Source organism: Sus scrofa, chromosome 13 (assembly GCF_054392235.1).
Source record: "Sus scrofa isolate SSC_HxYL_T2T_F1_AM1 chromosome 13, Sscrofa_HxYL_maternal_Yorkshire_Landrace_v2.0, whole genome shotgun sequence".
NCBI lineage: Eukaryota > Metazoa > Chordata > Mammalia > Artiodactyla > Suidae > Sus > Sus scrofa.
The window spans coordinates 212,016,044-212,033,851 of NC_139395.1; the positions used below are offsets into that span (position 1 = coordinate 212,016,044).

The 17,808-nt window shown below is 47.2% G+C and overlaps 1 long non-coding RNA gene across 2 annotated transcripts in view; it reads right to left on the reverse strand.

Annotated features, from left to right (window-relative positions):
* LOC146397876 (uncharacterized) overlaps positions 1-17,114 on the reverse strand; it is a 29,694-nt gene extending 12,580 nt beyond the window's left edge. Inside the window, exon 1 of one of the 2 annotated variants that reach the window (XR_014825141.1) lies at positions 17,050-17,105. This is a non-coding gene — a long non-coding RNA (uncharacterized LOC146397876). Of the gene's footprint in view, positions 1-17,049 lie in introns of both variants that reach the window. The other variant, XR_014825140.1, reaches the window with a different exon arrangement.
* Between the last annotated feature and the right edge of the window lie 694 nt (positions 17,115-17,808).

Genomic DNA, 17,808 nt, shown 5'->3' on the forward strand with positions numbered 1-17,808 from the left:
CACCTCTTACTTGCTGTGTGACCTTGGGCAAGTTACTGAATCTCTCTGAATTTCCGTTTCCTAATCTGTAAAATGGAAATAATGAGACCTACATCATAGGTGTATTGTTAGGATCAAGTGGCATCAAATATACAAAATACTCGGCATATTGTCAGTATTAAAATAACTCAATTTCCCTTTTAATTTTTCCTTTGATTATAATATATAAACTTTAAGGATCACCCCTCTTGTAAACATTTTAAGTATAATGCTGAAAACTTGCTAAGAAATACCCATAATGAAAGGAACCATGAAATATTATGGACATGAAACTTTGCATGTTCATTCACAGTGCTTCACAACTGCAGCCTGTGCCTTCTCTGAGGTGCCCTGGGTTTTCTGAAACCCTCCTGCTGGCTTCTTAGTTGAGTAAACCCAGGGATGAAGAGACATATAAAAGCTCATGGCATTAACAAAGGAACAGCAGAGCACTCCAGGGAGCCAAACTCATTTGCCAGAAGGTCATAACGACCAACCCCTACGTCTAAAGCAAGGCTGAACCAACAAAAACCAAGTGAACGCAAAACTGGATCCTAAGAATTTTTGTTTTAAGTGGTAAGGTGGTCTTTTATCATTTGGCTTATATTTATCACGATCCTGCCATTTATCTAGAACAGCAGCAACGAATACAAACAGCACGCTCTATGTCTCTGGAGCTTTCATCTTAGCAGGGGAGACCTCTTAAAAGTTCCCATCACAAGAAAAAAAATTATGTAACTGTGCGGTGACGGATGTTAACTAGACTTACTGCGATCGTTTTGCAATATATGCAAATATCAAATCATCGTGTTTACACCTGAAGCTAACATGTCAATTATATCTCGACTTAAAAATTAGTCTATTTTATTAACTACCTCTCCCTGTCCCGCAGTAAATAACTCTTTTTCCTTGCCTTCTCATCTTGAAATCTGCGTGTATACGTCTGAAGCCACGCCCACTTTTCAGATGCTCACTGTTGAATAGAAGAAACCTTAAGTGTCAGGCAGGGCGGACTGTGCAGTACTGACTTAGTGGTCCTCAAACTTTGCTGTATTTAGAAGATCAGGAGAATTTCTAAAACCAAAACACCCAGGCCAATTAAGTTAGACTCTTTGGGGTGGGGGGAACCCTGGCCTCGGTGGGTTTATTTAACTGCACAGCTGATTCCACTGGGTGGCCAAGTTTGAGAAGCTATAAACCAAGAAACTCTTGTAGATGAATCTATCCTTCCCCCCAACAGGGAGGAAAACAAAAACAAAAACAGTAGCAGTGACAATCCCTTCAAAGGATTCAGGACTTTTGTCTCAGCCAAAGAGAAAACAAATTCAAGAAGGACCAATAGCCCACAGACCCCCCCGCCCCACATCTCTCCTAAACTCAGCAATTCTTTCTTTCCGATGAGGGCACAAGGTCGCACACGCTGGGCCCAGGGCAGGTTCTTACTTCCTCAGGCTCAGGTCCACCTGCGAGGCCTGGTGGGATGAGGGAGGCGTGGGCTAAGCGCATCAGCAGGCGATCCCACACCTCCCCTCCTCGTTCCGGTCTCCCCTCCCACACTCAGAGCCCACTCCAGGTGACCCCTGGTCCTCCCGCCCTGGCGCCGCGCCGCCCCGCAGCTAGTCTTCCTGGCATCAGCCAGGGCCTGGCTCCCAAACATCTGGCTAAGTGGCCCCTCCCACTGCCTACTCTCTCCGCCCTCCGGCCCCTCCCTCCCCCACCCTTCCCTTGTTTGGGGCGGTAAGGTCAACAGTTCGACGTGGGAAGTCTCCCTCAGGAAATGCCAGGTCATAAATTTCATCCAAGAGGGCGCAAGAGGGCCCCTCACGCTCAGGCATTAGGAAACCTCCCAGCCACTAAGCCCCAGCGCTCAGGGTGCAGGCAGGACTGGGGTGGGGGCGGGGGGCAGAGCTGATGCCGTGACCATGCACACCCAGTGAGTTGGGGTGTGTGTGTGTGTGTCCCTCCGCCTCCTGGTATTGGCTGACTTTCTGGGAATCCTTTCTTTCTGCTCATTCGGAAGGGGAGATTCTCCTTACAATGGAGAGGTGTGTAAAACCCCACCTGGATGGTTTCAAGCCAGAAGTTCAGATCAGGTGTTAAGGAGAGGAAACTTTTTTTATTTTTATTTTTTGGTCTTTTTAGGGCCGCACCTGGCATATGGAAGTTCCCAGGCTAGGGGTCGAATCAGAGCTGGAGCCACTGGCCTACACCACAGCCACAGCAACACCAGATCCGAGCCTCTTCTGTAACTTACACTACCGCTCACCTCAAGGCTGGATCCTTTACCCAGCGAGGCCAGGGATCGAACCTGCGTCCTCATGGATACTAGGCGGATTCTTTACTGCTGAGCCAGGACAGCACCTCCCAGAGGGAACATTTGAATGAGTATAACGATATGTTGAATGCTGTATTACATACCTTGCCCTCGGAATATGATAGTACCCAGCTAAAACATACAGCCAAGGGTTAAAGACAACATCTGGTCCCAACCCTGGCTGTGTGATCCTGGGCCAGTTACTGTCCATCTCTGATCCCATTGCCAGCGGTGGAGCGAGGGAGTTTGATGGTGGGGTGGGAGATCGCTAGGTCCCCTTGAGGTCTAAGAGCCTTGGGGTCTTTGCCTCCCTCTTCTGTGCAGCCAGGTCCCACTCAGCCCCTGCCCTGCTGTTGTTCGCTCAAGGGAATTCTCAGGGACTATCTCTCTGCCTTAGCTGGAAAGGCCGAGGTGTCCCCAGGAAGCTGGTTTGGAGATTCACTCCTGGCACTTGTTTTGAGTGTGTCATGGACGTGCATCTGTCTGTAAAAAATGCTCCAGTCCTGAAGGGATCTGAAGACTCACAGAGCAACTGTAACAATTGCTATGACACAGAAGGCATCTTCTGATACACCAGGCACAGTTCTAACCTGCTACCTAAATTAACTCCCTTAAGTCTCCAAATAGCCCCTGTTTTAGATACTATCATCAGCCTCGATTTACATATGGGTAAACTGAGATGCAGGGGCATGAAATAATTTGCCTAAAATCATACTGCAGTAAAGAAGCACAGAGGAGACTTGAACCCCTGTAACGGGTTCTGGAGCCCGTACACCAAGTGGTAAGAGGCACAGAAAGCAGCCTTGGGCCCTCTGAAGAGTCAACACTTCCTGTTCTGGAGATGGAGTGAGAATGTTTGAGGCATTCCAGAAGGCCGAAAGCCAGGACGGGCTTCCAGCTGGCTGCCTGCCGGGCCCTGGAGGAGGAGAGGACACATCCTTGGGGATTATGCCTACTTCAAGCTCTTCGGCTCAGATTTTCCATCTGGCCCAAAGAACCATTTGGGGACAGCACAAAGAGCCCCCCTTGGGGAGATGAAAGGTGCCAACCAAAGAAGCTTCACCTTTCAGACCAAAAAGAAAAATCCCTTTAGGAGCCTAAATTATTTGGGGAAAATTTTAGAAACATAGGCTAGTCCAAGGTCTTAGAGCACCATAATGGGACATGCGACTCATTTTCTGTAGATATAAGGAAACTTTAAAAGAATAAGCTATTTTAAAAAAAATTTTTTTTAAGAGCCACACCTGCAGCATATGGAAGTTCCCAGGCTGGGGGTTGAATTGGAGCTGCAGGTGCCAGCCACAGCCACAACAACACCAGATCCAAGCAGCGTCTGTGATCTACACCACAGCTCACATCACAGATCACAGCAAAGCCAGATCCTTAACCCACTGAGTGGGGCTAGGGATCAAACTTGCATCCTCATGGATACTGGTCAGGTTCATTGCTGCTGAGCCACGATGGGGACTCCTTGTCATGGGTATTGAATTTTGAAGGCTTTTGCCTAAAACATCTGTATTCTTAGGACAAAACAGGTCTTTTGAGATGAACTCTCTGGATAATGGTCAGGTAAAAACTCCCATTGCATTTCATCACTGATGTCCTCCACTAGCATGTTTTGCCTGTGTTTCAACCAGTAGGTGATACATTTCTGCACTGGAAACATTTTTCACTTTTTGAGGCTTGTCATGCTCAAGAGGGAAACCATTGTATGTTTGTTTGTTTGTTTGTTTTCCTTTTTTCTTTTGACCATAACTTGATATGAGATCTTAGTTCTCAGACCAGGGATTGAACCCTAGTTGCGGTTGTGGAAGCTCCCAGTCTTAACCACTAGACCACCAGGGAACTCCCAAGATAAACCATTTTAAAGTCCAAAGAAGAAGCCATAAGGGCCTGCCACATTCTGTGCACAACCATAATGAGCACATGCCTTCTGCATGGGGCTCTATTAATTAGCCTTCTTACACCAAACTTCTGCCAGCTCCTCTGTTTTCTGTCCTCCCAGGCTTTCAGGACTGGCAAGGTTCTGCCCAGCTTATCTAGAAAAAGTTGTCTGCATTTATTCCAAGTGGCAGAGCCAGCAGAAGCTGCCTCCATGGTCTTCTGATCGTTAAGCCACATTTGAATCTGTCACTAGAAACATCTCCATACCAGAGAACACCTGCGGTAGAGGTCAAACATAAATGCCTCTTTTTTGTTTTGTTTTTTAGGGCCAGGCTCACGGCATATGGAGGTTCCCAGGCTAGGGGTTGAGTCGGAGCTACAGCTGACAGCCTATGCCAGAGCCACAGCAGCACCAGATCTGAGCCGCGTCTGTGACGTACACCACAGTCATGGCAATGCCAGATCCTTCACCCACTGAGTGAGGCCAGGGATCAAACCCGCAACCTCATGGTTCCTAGTCAGATTCCTTTCCACCGAGCCACGACGGGAACTCCATAAATGCCTCTTAATCAAAAGGTTCCTTGCATTCCGCGGGGCGCACAGAAAGATAGGACCCCCCCACCCTGCCCACCCCTCTTTATCCCCACAGAAAAGCGTGGCTGCCTCTGCTCAACTGGCACAGCCCATTTGTTTTGGAAATCTAACTGGGAGCCCTCCAAACTGGAAACACTGGTGTATCATCAGCTTCCCTGCCAAACTGGGAGGAGAGCCTGAGCCTGTCTTTCCCCACCCAGAATGTAGGACAAGGTAATTCTAACTGGGGGATGCTCTCTCCATAGAAAAATGCTATGCTATGACTTGCTAAACACAGAGAGAGGGAGGAAAGGAAAGAGTGAATAAATGGGAATAAAAATGCCATGGTCTCATGGCCTCAATGCCAAACTGGTGCCCATCCAGTTCCTCCCCAAATGCATGGTGAAGCTTCTGAATTCAATTCTGGCCACCCCTGAAAGCCTCTGCTTTCCCCCTGATGGCAGGAGGCTCCGGAGTGGGGTGAGGAGAGGGGTGGGGGTGGGGAGAAGTGCTGGGCGCTAAGCTCCATCCTGGCTTCACATAAAGGAAGCAAAATCAAAACCCAAGCCTGGGGGGAAAAAAAAAAACACGAAATTTAATTGGCTGAAAAACAGGATTCCTGGGGCCTTGGCTTTCTCAGCTTCCAGAGAAGGATTTAGGGGCCGGGGCACTTCCCCGCCCTCAGGATAGGAAAAAAAAAAAAGGGATTAAATTCGGGTTTGGTCTGGGCAGTTCAGATTGCATGCAGAGTGTACAGTCACTTTGCATATTGCATGTGCTTTCCTGGAGAGGGGAACAGGGGAGGGGGAGAGAGGGCTGAATACTGCCCAGGGGGAAAAAACTAAAAACAACTTGCTGTTTTCATATGGTGGATGAAAACTGTTTTGTCTCTGTCACAGTGCAGAACGTCAGTGGTGGGCACTGCGTCGGGACAAGATTTTTTTTTTTTTTTTTTTTTTTTCACATTAAGCTAAATTCACACCCAAGCTGTAGCGGCTCCAGGTCTGCAGCTTTAATTGTGTTCAGTATGATCTACCAAACAATATGTCTTGATCAATCTGAATGGCCATCCAGAGCACAGTTCCCCTTGGCATGGCTGCAAAGCCAGCCTCGCTTTAGTGAACCCGTTCAGGAATGTGGGTTAATTCGGCCGACCCTTTTTACCCCCACAGCTCTGTTTTTGTGAGGTTGGCAGAAACTGACACGTTTTCTTTTGCTTAATTAAGTTGTTCAGTAGAAGGCTGGTCAAACAGTTGCATCTACGTGGGGAGTCTGCAGAGACACAGAAAGCTGTGGGCGTTTCCAACATAAAAAGGGGGATTCTGTTATTGTTTGGGTGTAGACGGGTCATTTTTTCAAAGTTACTGCTGCCTGAGTGACCACAACCCTGGACACACAGCCCTGAAAAGACATTAAAGCTGGTTAAATACAACTACCTTGGGTTCTAAAGTTTATTTTTAAAAGAGGGAGAGAGCAAGAGAGAAACGAAACGGTCTCATTTACGTGGTGTTTCATTTCTTTCTGGCTTTTCTTTAAAGGAAAAAAAAAAAGAAGCAAACCGGGGGCTCGTTTAAATAAGAGATGCCCGTATGTCATGAATTACAGCTGGTTTCATGATAGTCTCTTTCCACTTGGTAAAACAAAACTGGAGTACAGGGAACTTGCCTGGACACTGAGAAATGGGATCCAGTCACCTGTCCGCCAAGACTCAGGGCTGGGGGCATCCATCCCCTGCCTCCTAGTCAAGGACATTCCAGCTTTCGCTCCTTGCTGGTGTTATGTCAGCTACAAACAATATCATTCTCCCAGATATTCAGAGAAAATGAAAACTTGGTGGGAGGGCTCCCTGCCATGTCTCCACCCCTTCTGGAAGCTTCCTTTGTCTCCAGTTTAAATCACCTTCATCTTTCATGTGCACGCACCCTCTGGATCCTGGGCTATTTGGTCCCACCAAGCGTTTTCCTTAAGGTTGGAGTTCCTGCTGTGGCTCGGTGGGTTAAAAACCCAACTAGTATCCATGAGATGCAGGTTCAACCCCTGGCCCTGTTCAGCGGGTAAAGGATCCGACGTTGCCACAAGCTGTAGTGTAGGTTGCAGGTGCAGCTCCGATTCCATGGTGCTGTGGCTGTGGCGTAGGCTGGCAGCTGCAGCTCCGCTTGGACCCCTAACCTTGGAACTTCCATATACCACAGATGTGGCCCTAAAAGGAAAAAAAAAAAGTTTTCCTTTGGCAAATACTGTGTTATGGAATTAATAGGAGACATGGAGGGAACTTGAACTGGGCTTTGGGGTCCTGTTGTAATGACAGCATGACCCTGAGTGAGCTGTCATGGATGTCTTGGTGCCTCAGTTTCTCCATCACAGCTGACGCCAAATGCTGGAATGCCCTCTCTCCCTCTGCAACATGTCAAGCTCTGCAAAGTCACGGTTCCCACAAGCCCTTGGTACCACCGTGCTCTTCTCAGCCCCAAGCTGTTGACACAGCCCTGGCTCTAGGTGATCTGTCGGCCCCTTGCTTATGCATCACAGTTCTGATCCCGCCTGCTCCAGAGATCTTTGCACGCACCCGGGTCTCAGCACAGAGACCTCAGGTCTGCTTTAAAAGCCACGCACTAAAATTTTCCACCAGATCCCAGAACAGCAGCTTTCAGGAAACCCAGCAAAAAAGCTTTTTCCGGAGTTCCCGTCGTGGCGCAGTGGTTAACAAATCCGACTAGGAACCATGAGGTTGCAGGTTCGATCCCTGGCCTCACTCAGTGGTTAAGGATCTGGCATTGCCATGAGCTGTGGTGTAGGTTGCAGACGCGGCTCGGATCCCGCGTTGCTGTGGCTCTGGCGTAGGCAGGAAGCTACGGCTCTGATTGGACCCCTAGCCTGGGAACCTCCATATGCTGCGGATGTGGCCCTAAAAAAGACAAATGAATAAATAAATAAATAATGCTTGTTCCTTCTCAAGAGGGAAAAGACTAAATGATCAAACACCTTAAGAGTCTTCCCTGTGATTTTTTTGCTATTCTTCCTAGACAGGAAAGTGTGGGCAATGATTTGATTGATGGAAGTTGCATAAATGGTGAAATGATTCTTTCGGGGGGAATAATCCACTTTGGGATCTAAATTACTTGGATCAGCAATCTACACTGACATCAGTGACTGTTCATTATGAGCAATGCCTGCTTACTCCCCAGACATTGCCTGAGCTGATTACAGACCTATTCCCAGAACACCATGGTCCTATATTTAGGTTGTGTATCTTCAGGTGCCCAAAAATACACAAGATGATGCTCATGTACCAAGGTCCTTCCAACCTGTAAGTAGAAAGGATGGGGGTTTGGAGTTCCCTGGTGGCCTCGCAGTTAAGGATTTGGTATTGCTACTGCTGTGGCTTCGGGTTCGATCCCTGGCTTGGGAACTTCTGGATGCCACGGGCGCAGCCAAAAAAAAAAAGTCCTAGTTCTTGCAACCACTCCCCAAAGGACTTGCTCTTCTAGAGGAGCAAAAAATGCAACACGCTTTCCCCAGGTCTGGTGGCGATGTTTAAGGACCACCTAGAAAATTGGTGTGTAGCTTCCCCATCTTACTCTGCCATCCTGGAACCAGGACTGGTCCACCCGTCTTCAGCTGTGGGGCCCTGCTGGTTGGGTCACTTTCCTTACCTTCAAAAAGGCCAAATTCAAAACAACGTAGTTCCCCCCGCCCCCATCCTAGCCCTACACAACTTTTCCCTAACAGCTGACCGGCTGGTCCCAGAATCTCTTAAAGAGCGGGGTTGTCAGAGGCCAGCGGAGGCCCGAGCAGATGGGAGCCGAGGTGGCGGGGCAGCCAGTGGCTCTGCGAGTCGGGCTGCCTGGCAGTCTTCCCACAGTCTGGAGGTGGTGTGTGCCGCTGGCAATTCGGTTCCCCCTCGAGGTGGCGGGCCCTCTCCCCCTCTCCAGTTCCCTGACAGCCCGGGCTGATTTTTTTCTTTGGCTTTTGAAAATCCAGGACACACGAACCGTGCAAAGTCGCCAAGTTCCAGCTGCTGGAGAGAGCCGGCCTTTCGCTTGGCTACCCCAGCACCAACATTAGGTCCTTACACCCAAGGAAACAGAAGGCCTTCCTCGAGCCCACAAGAGTTCGGATGCTGCCACTGGGGTCCCGGAGACGGGAGGGGAGGGCTCACCAGGGCTGGCCAGGAGCCATCCCGTTATCCCTGGCACTCGCAGTTCCACATGGACCGCTGCGGCTCTTCAGGACAAAGAGGAGCGTTTCTATCAGCCCCAGCGTTCTGCTGACAAATGCATAATAAACTGACAGAAAGCGACCAAGCAGCATTTCCAAAAACCCCCCAGTTACGGGGAGGCCGAGCCCGAGCGGAGATGGTCACTTTCTGCAGGTGTTCGGCCAGTGTCCTCTCATTTGCATGCATTTGCATAGACTGTCAAACAGTTGGCTGACAGAAAGTCTGAGGAGGTCTGGACACAGCCCAAACCTGTCAGTGGCTTTCTCCTTGCCAGTCAAGGTTGGCTTGGGCTGCAATTAAAGCAGGAAACGAATACTTCTGACATTGCCATATACCCAGCCACAGCTGGGCGAAGTTAAACGGAAGAGCGGGGCTTCATTTAGACAGACAAGAGGCAGGCTGGGGAGGAAAAAGGGAAGAAAGAAAGAAAGAAAGAAAGAAAGAAAGAAAGAAAGAAAGAAAGAAAGAAAGAAAGAAAGAAAGAAAGAAAGAAAGAAAGAAAGAAAGAAAGAAAGAAAGAAAGGGAGGCGAGCAGTGGTCAACGCTCAGAAAGTGACTCTCTCACAAGGAGCTTTTAAAGGAGAGAAATAGGCTGCAATCCTCCCACGTGGCTGCGCTGTGTTGTTTGTATGTTTGCTGTTGATGCTGTTGTTTTTGTGAGTGAGCAGATCCCTCCCCCGCCCCCTTGGGTGTGAGGTCAAGTCAGCCTGTGCAAGGAGCCTGCCAGACCCTGCACCTGTCCTCAGCCACCGGGCATCCACTCCGGCAGAAAACAGGAACCCAGCCCTAAAAGGTCGCAGGCCTTCGGAGGGGGGGAGAAGGTTGGAGGAGGCGGCGCACAGGCATCCTGTGGTTCCCCCATCTCGCCTGCCCCCCAAGGATTACAGATCATATTAGCATATGGATTGCAGTGGGAAAGAAACAAAAATCAGAGCCCTGGGCTACTGTAAAAGAGTGGATGGGGGCGGGGAAGGAAGAAATTCCTCTCGGAAAAGGTGCCGGCGCGGGTTTTTAAGAAGGCGTGAGATTTATATTTGAGGAGGCCTGCATCCTTCTGGGATGTTGTTTCCCAGATCCTTTAAGCGAGACCTAACCGTTTATTAAATACTTCATCTCTAAACAGTGGTGGGTACTAGAGTTTCATGAGCAGGAGACAATGGATTCTGTTTATTCGCCAACAATACAGACACTGTTCGGCTCTGGACTGCAAGTGGCCGAGCCATCTGGCTCATATCTCCACAGTAAAACATTGTCTGTGACACAAAAAATGACTACATCCCCAGGACAAACTAGTGTGACCTCTGCATAAAGCCTTCCTCTGAAGCTATGATATCACACAGCACAGGGGACACCAGCACAATTGAATCTGGTCACCAAAAGCCCAAGTGAGATAGGACTATGTAAATGGAATTTTATAGGAGACTTTTTGTCCTCCGTGGCAAACCATCCAGATCCGTCCACAGCACTGAAACATCTTTTTCATTCACCCCTGGGACAACAGTGCGGTTCTATTTGGGGATTGGCAGTCCTCTTTCTCCAGCGCCCGACCCAGGAAGCACACGTCCGTGTCCAGAGGCAGCACCTGCAGCCATTGCTTCCAACAACTTTTCACTGATGGGGGCTCCACCTGCGCCAGTCCTTTTTTTCTGATATTTCGGAAACAAGTGGCCCTTTCTCCTCCCTGCCAGGGAGAAGGCTCAAGTTTGCCAGCTTCTTCACAAATAGCCCAACAAGTCACCCGCAGCATTGCGCCACCTGAATGCCTGCTTCTCTGGGCAAACAAGCACACACACACACACACACACACACACACACACACACACACACGCACACACTTCTCATCACCCCATCCAAGAAAGGGGCCGTTTCAATGGAAGAAGTGTCATTCTCCGGAAAAGACCCAATTCAGTCTCCATAACCAAGACACTTGTGTGACTGCTCGGTGGGAAAATTTCATCACAAAAATGGAGACATGATGAGAACCAGACCAAAAGCTGGCTTGGCTTAAGCACTCCACCTGTTCCAAACCCTGCTGGTTTGGTTTGGCTTTTTATTTATTTTTTTTTTAAAGAAAAAAACCCCAATCCATTCCCCGGGCATGAAACTTTTGCACTAGAAGGCTTCACAGGATAGGATTTCGAAACGCTTTCCAAATGCAATGGGGCACTAGACCATGTGGCAGCCAGACTCAGCTGGGGGATGACATGTGTGTTGTGATAAAGCACTGTGTTTGGGAATACAGGGAAGATGGCTGAAAAATCCTACATGAAAATTTCTGAGCCCTGTCACCTGAAGCCAGTCGCTTAATCTCTTGGCACCTATCCTCGTTTGTAAGAAGAGAGGAAGTTTTCTTGTTCGTGGGAATCACATTTGAAACGCTTATGACACAGGCTTAGCATCACACCTGGCAGATGGTAAGGGTTTATTTTAAAAATGGTAGCTCTGATATAATGTTAACAGATAATGGTAACATCGCTTCTATGACTCCTGGTTCATTTCACTAGGAAAAGAGTTTCCAGAGAACCAGTTAGCCATGGAAATGCACATTGACCTGTGATCATAGTAACATTTATTGTCATTATGACACAGTATCAACTCCCGAACAATGTGGCAGGGTTGGGTTGTCTACTGTACTGCTGGTTGGCTTATCCTCTGCCTAGTTCAGATAGAACTTTTCTTTAGGCAGTGTGAAACTGGCCATAATTTTATATTAAATTATGGTGACAGTCAAATTTTTAAAATAATGAGAAACCACAGGCACCTTGCCACGTGTTAGGTGTAGAGGCATGGCTACTGGCAATGATAGCTTAAAATGATTCTATTTACTTTTGTTTTACTTCCAATCGATCCCAAGATTCTTTTTTGCAAGATTTTTATTTTTTGCTATTACAGTTGGTTTACAATGTTCTGTCAATTTCTGCTAGACGCAAAGTGAACCATTCTTTTTCTCACATTATCCTCCGTCAAGTTCCATCACAAGTGACTAGATATAGTTCCCTGTGCTATACAGCAGGAGCTCATTGCTTAGCCACTCCAAATGCAATAGTTTGCATCTATGAATCCCAAACTCCCAGTCCATCCAATCCCAAGATTTTAATTGCCTGCAATTAATGTAAGAGTAATCTTCACACTTATGGCAGGTTGATTTCTAGAAATGAAGTCATTTAGTTGAAATTATGAGTGTTGATTTTACCCACCATCAGTTAGTTGAAACGATGCAATCTGGACCCAGAGCCTAGGGAACAATTCTTGATAAAAATGACCACAAGCACCATATTTAACCAACTATAAGTTGAGTGCTGGATCCTTTAGTAATAGGTATTAAATCAGTTTAGGAGGACATAACTGCCATTTTGATTGTCATCTATGTGACTCCTCCAGACGTTTTCAGTGGAAATTTAAAGTGATCCCAATATATCAAAGCTAATGGGAACTTCTGCTTCTGAAAAGCTTCCAACTTTTTATCTTTGGAAGAATATAAGATATTCAGTACAAATGCATAAATCTCTACCTCTGTTTGCTTAGAGGTTTAGGGTTTGGGTTTTTTTTTTTTTTTCTGTCTTTTTAATGCTTAAATATGAAAGCCGTCATATGTAGGTGCTATCATTCTTGTGAGTCCTGGTTAATTTAAGTAGGAAAATGATTCCTTTTTTTTTTTTTTTTTTTTGGTCTTTTTAGGGCTGCACCTGCAGCATATGGAAACTCCCAGACTAGAGGTCAAATCGGAGCTACAGCTACCGGCCTATACTGAGCGAGGCCCGGGATTGAACCTGTATCCTCATAGATACTAGTCGGATTCATTTCTGCTGTGCCACAAAGGGAACTCCAGTAGAAAAATTATTCCCAGGGTAACAGTCAACCATGCAACCAATCCCTGACCCAGAATCCCGGGACCCATAGGAAGTCAGGGTAAGGACAAGTACGAATGTGATTAAACTTAGAATGTACCTTTTTGATGGGAGCTGAGAATCAAGTCCTCTCACACGCTGTTGGTAGCAACTTTTTATGAGAGTAATTTGGCAGTCTTTACCAACATGCAAAATGTTTACACCCTCTGATCCAGAAATTCCACTTCAGGGAGTATATCCTACTGATACAGTGCCTCACGTGTCTAAGAATATATGGACAAAGTGGTTGATTATAACATTATGTACAAAAATGAAAAATTGGAGCTAACCTAAGTGTCCATCCACAGGGGATTGGGGAGGAACTTATGATGCCCTCCACAGAAAGAATGAAGGGGAGCCATATATGGAGCATGTTGCATGTCTTCATCTACATCTATATTGATTTATAAAATTGTCTAAAGAATGTACATCAAGCCATCAAGAAGACGAATGATTGGAGTTCCCATAGTGGCTCAGTGGTTAACGAATCTGACTAGGAACTATGAGGTTGAGGGTTTGATCCCTGTAGGTTAAGGATCCGGCATTGCCGTGAGCTGTGGTGTACGTTGCAGACACGGCTCGGATCCAGCATTGCTGTGGCTCTGGCGTAGGCTGGTGGCTACAGCTCCGATTAGACCCCTAGTCTGGGAACTTCCATGTGCTGAAGCAGCGGCACTAGAAAAGGCAAAAAGACAAAAAAAAAAAAAAAAGAATATGAATGATCGTTTTTATAGCATGCCTTTTTGTTTCTTTGTTTTTGTTTTTTTATGGCCACGCATATGGCATTTGGAAGTTCCCAGACCAGGGACTGAATCTGAGCTTCTACTGTGCCCTACGCCAAAGCTGCAGTAATGCTGAATCCTTTAACCTACTGCATGGGGCTGGGGATCAAACTCAGGCCTCTGTAGGGACCCAAGCTGCAACAGATTCTTAACCCACGTGTCACAGCGGAACCCCAGCAGGCCCTTTTTTATTACTCATATTTTTAACCAAAACCACATAAATCTTTTGTACTTAAAATTTTTTTTAATTTTTTATTAAAGCACAGTTGATTTACAATGTTGTGCCAACTTCTGCTATACAGCAAGGTGATTTAAAAAAATGTTTTTATTATAGTTGATTTACAACGTCGTGCCAGTCTTCTGTCCATTAGAAAGAAACACAAATTAAAAATATGTTTCCCAGGAATAGTGCATGGTCAAGCTGCTGAACTCCTCAGCAAGGGGGAAATAAACTTCCTAAGAAGGAAGAAAAGGGGGAGCTGGCCAGCACAACTTCCTGGACGCCCACTGGTAGATGGGGTCAATGCCAAAGGCTGAGGGAATTACAGCCAAAGGGGGGAAAAAAAATCAATCCCTTTCCCAAAGGGACTTACTGGGCATCATACATCTGTGGCTACAAAAATGTACCATGAAGGATGATTTGATTGACCCCAGCTATAGGGTGTTAGCGGGTTGTGGGTATTTATTATTGATTCTGTGACAACAAGGGGCATCTAATGTAATACTCAAGAGTCCAGACTCTGGGGTCAGAGTGTGGTTAACTCTACCACTTCCTAGCTATGGGGCTTTGGGAAGCCACTTAGTGTCTCTGGGCCTCAGTTTCCCGCTCTGTAAAATGGGGATAATTGTCTTATCTACCTCACAGGGTTAATGTGCAGCATTTAATGCAAAGCCTAGTGTTTATCCCGTTCTAGACACATGCCATTAATTCAAGGACTGTACATCTAGCCATCGTTATTTTGTTGCTGTTATTATTGTTATGACAGCTAGTTTGGTTATCCATCCACTGCCTTTCATGCAGAAATGTAGCATCTACATTTCTGAGGATGCTATGACCCACCATTAGCCACACATGGGCTTTTTTTTTTTGCTTTTTAGGGCCACACTTGCGGCATATGGAAGTTCCCAGACTAGGGTTCGAATCGGAGTTGTAGCCGCCGCTGGCCTACACCACAGCTCACAGCAATGCCGGATCCTTAACCCCATTGGAGAGGCCAGGGATCGAACCTGTGTCCTCATGGATGCTGAGCCACTAAGGGAACTCCTATGCATGGGCTTTGAGTCACTTCACCAACAAAGGAGTTTGTGCCTAACCAGCCACGGGCTTTGCCCACACCCCTGATCCACATTTTCTGGGGTAGGAGGGTCTGTGGACCTGAAACAAAGGCAGGCTCCCTTTTAAATGCCGAGGCAGTTGTTTGACCAAGATGTCATTGATCTGCAGGGAAAAAAAAAAAAACAAAAACCTCCCCTGCCTACAGCCAGGCTCCCAAGACACCCTGACCCTCGGGATGGTTTTTGCCGCAAAGGACACAGGAGCTGGAAACAGCTCAGGAGCTGTTTTGCGACAAAGCTGGAGCTGGTCTCCGTCATCCCTCTCTCGCCACCCTCTTCCCCCTTTCAGCTTTGAGTCCTAAGACCACCGCCAAGGACTCTCAGATCCACACCTCTTTGCCTAAGGGTGGGACTAGGCAGGAATGCACCTGGAATAGAAACTCACTTAGGTCACTTGGAGGAGGGCGACACTGAGACACAGTCACAGAAGGCTGGAGGGCCCAGGGGGCCACCCTGCTTTCCCCTCCTGGTGTTTCCACATCTTTTGAGGAACTCACTCCATTCCCCTGCCTCCATTCCTCCAACTTACACATGAACGTCACTGGCCACCGAGCCCTGAACCCCAAGCCCCTCTTCTTTTGCTGCTTCAGCTGATTTCACTAGGCTAATTCACTCTTCCAATTCCAGTCCCCACTATAACAATTAGAGGGTCCCATTTGTCTTTTGCAAGCTAGAAAAACGAGTCAGAGACCATGGGCTCAGGTCAGGTGGTGTAGACAATGGCCATGTAAGCCTATTCGCCTGTTAGGCGTGGACAAGCAATGACTGACACCTCTAGTAGGCAATAAGATCTAGAGAAGAGACTCTCCTCCCTTCTCATTGGTCAGCAGAGCATCTAGAGACCCGGAACTGACTGGAAGCTATTCTCACATTAACAGGTGCAGTGGGCTGCCGGGCAGGTAGAGCCTTGGCTAAGCCTTGGCTGTCTTTTCTGCCACTAAAATACAACTGTATTCTTCTGCCATCTAGGAAGCACCAGAGATTTTTTTCCCATAGCTTATCTCCTAACAAGGATAACTCAAGTCATTTTAAAAAGATTATCTGGCTTTTACTACTAATACCAATGCTTTATGTCCAGCTCATTATCTTTTATAGACTGCTTTCACCTATGTTCATTTTTTGGGAGGAATCATAGGCAAGGTGAACCTCCCTCCAGCAGGATGAGAATGCAGCTCAGAGAGGTTGAGCGATTAACCCCAGGCCACAGAGCACCAAAGTGAGACGGGAAATAGAATCCAGGTTTTTAGACTCTTAGGTCAGTCTTCCTTACATGTTTCTCAGCAGTTTGAGAGAGATTCAGAAAAATATTTCCTTTTTTTAAGGTTTTTTTTTTCTTTTATAGCTGATTTACAATGTTCTGTCAATTCCTGCTGTACAGCAAAGTCAGCCAGTCATACACACTCTCTCTCTCTCTCTCTTTTTCTCACATTATCCTCAATCATGTTCCATCACAAGTGACCAGATACAGTTCCCTGTGCTATACAGCAGGATCTCATTACTTATCCACTCCAAATGCAATAGTTTCAGAAAAATATTTCTTACATGAACTAAATATCACTCCTTCCCCCCCCCCCCCCGTTTTCCATTTTGGAAATCTTTTTACTTTGGGTCGAGATAAAATTAAAATAAAAAAGTAAGATTTTTTAATAAACGGGAAAAATTGAGGACAGATATATGGGTCCACAAAGGAAAAAAATAACTCAATAGCTGGGCCTGTCAGGAAGTGGAAATTGTCCCATATAAATTCATAAATTCTCTCTGTTGAAGGAACACCTGTCCCTGACAGTGAAGGAAGCAGACGTATGTCTCCACCGCAAGCAGAGTTCAGTGCCTTGGGAGCCCTGTCCCTGCCCCCTCTCCAGCCTGTGTGCCACAGAGAGGGCTGTGGGCTCCCTTCCTCTGTCCGCCTTTCCTAGTGGAACATGTCTGCTCCTCTCTGGCCTCTGGGCAGAGGTGGGTGACCCAAGCCACAGGTGGACAAACTGCCTTATACCCACTCCTCCCCCTTGGCTATAGCAAAAAACTAGAAATACTCACACATCTCGCATGTGGTGACCTCAGCGGGAGCCTGTGCCCACATTCTTGCTTTCAGCCACATTCTTACGCCTCTGAAATTCATCACTGGGTGGCAGTTTGCCAAGGGATGAGCAAAACAGGCCTGCATGGCCGTGTAAACAGACGCGTGTCTGTCACGATCTTCTCAAACGTGATAAAAGGGAAAGGGATTTTCTTATTCAGAAATCTGTTCAAGGCAAATGACCTGCCCAAGGGCAAGCAGGTAACTGCTGGCAGGGGCCGGGCCAAATAGAACCTGGGTCTCCAGATATTTGGAGCAAAGCCCAGTGCTTTGAGGACGCCAACATCAAAGGATTCACTCAACCTAAATGGCACTGGCCTTGGCCAATGAAAGCTGGAGCCAAGACGCAGAAATTGCCAGAGGGTCCTCCATTCACCTTTCCAGGACTGATCACTAGCACTCAGAGTCCTTTCTGGAACGCCTTCTGAAGCCTGAGCCCCACAGGGTAACACCCACGGAGTGAGTTAACAAATGAATGCCAACCAGTCATTCCCCAAGTAATGGAATCAAGCCAAGGTGTCAGGGCTGGCCAGGGGCTTCAACACGTGTGCGTCAGAATTCGTCCCAAACCCACGTGTCCTGACTCAGAAGACTTTCATGCTGCGCCATGCTTCTTTGGAGGGGATGCAGAAGGTTAATGGATGATCCATGTTGGCCAAGATGTTGCCGAAGAGGGGAGCCAGGACCACAGGATAAACCTCTTGCCAGGTGACTGGAAT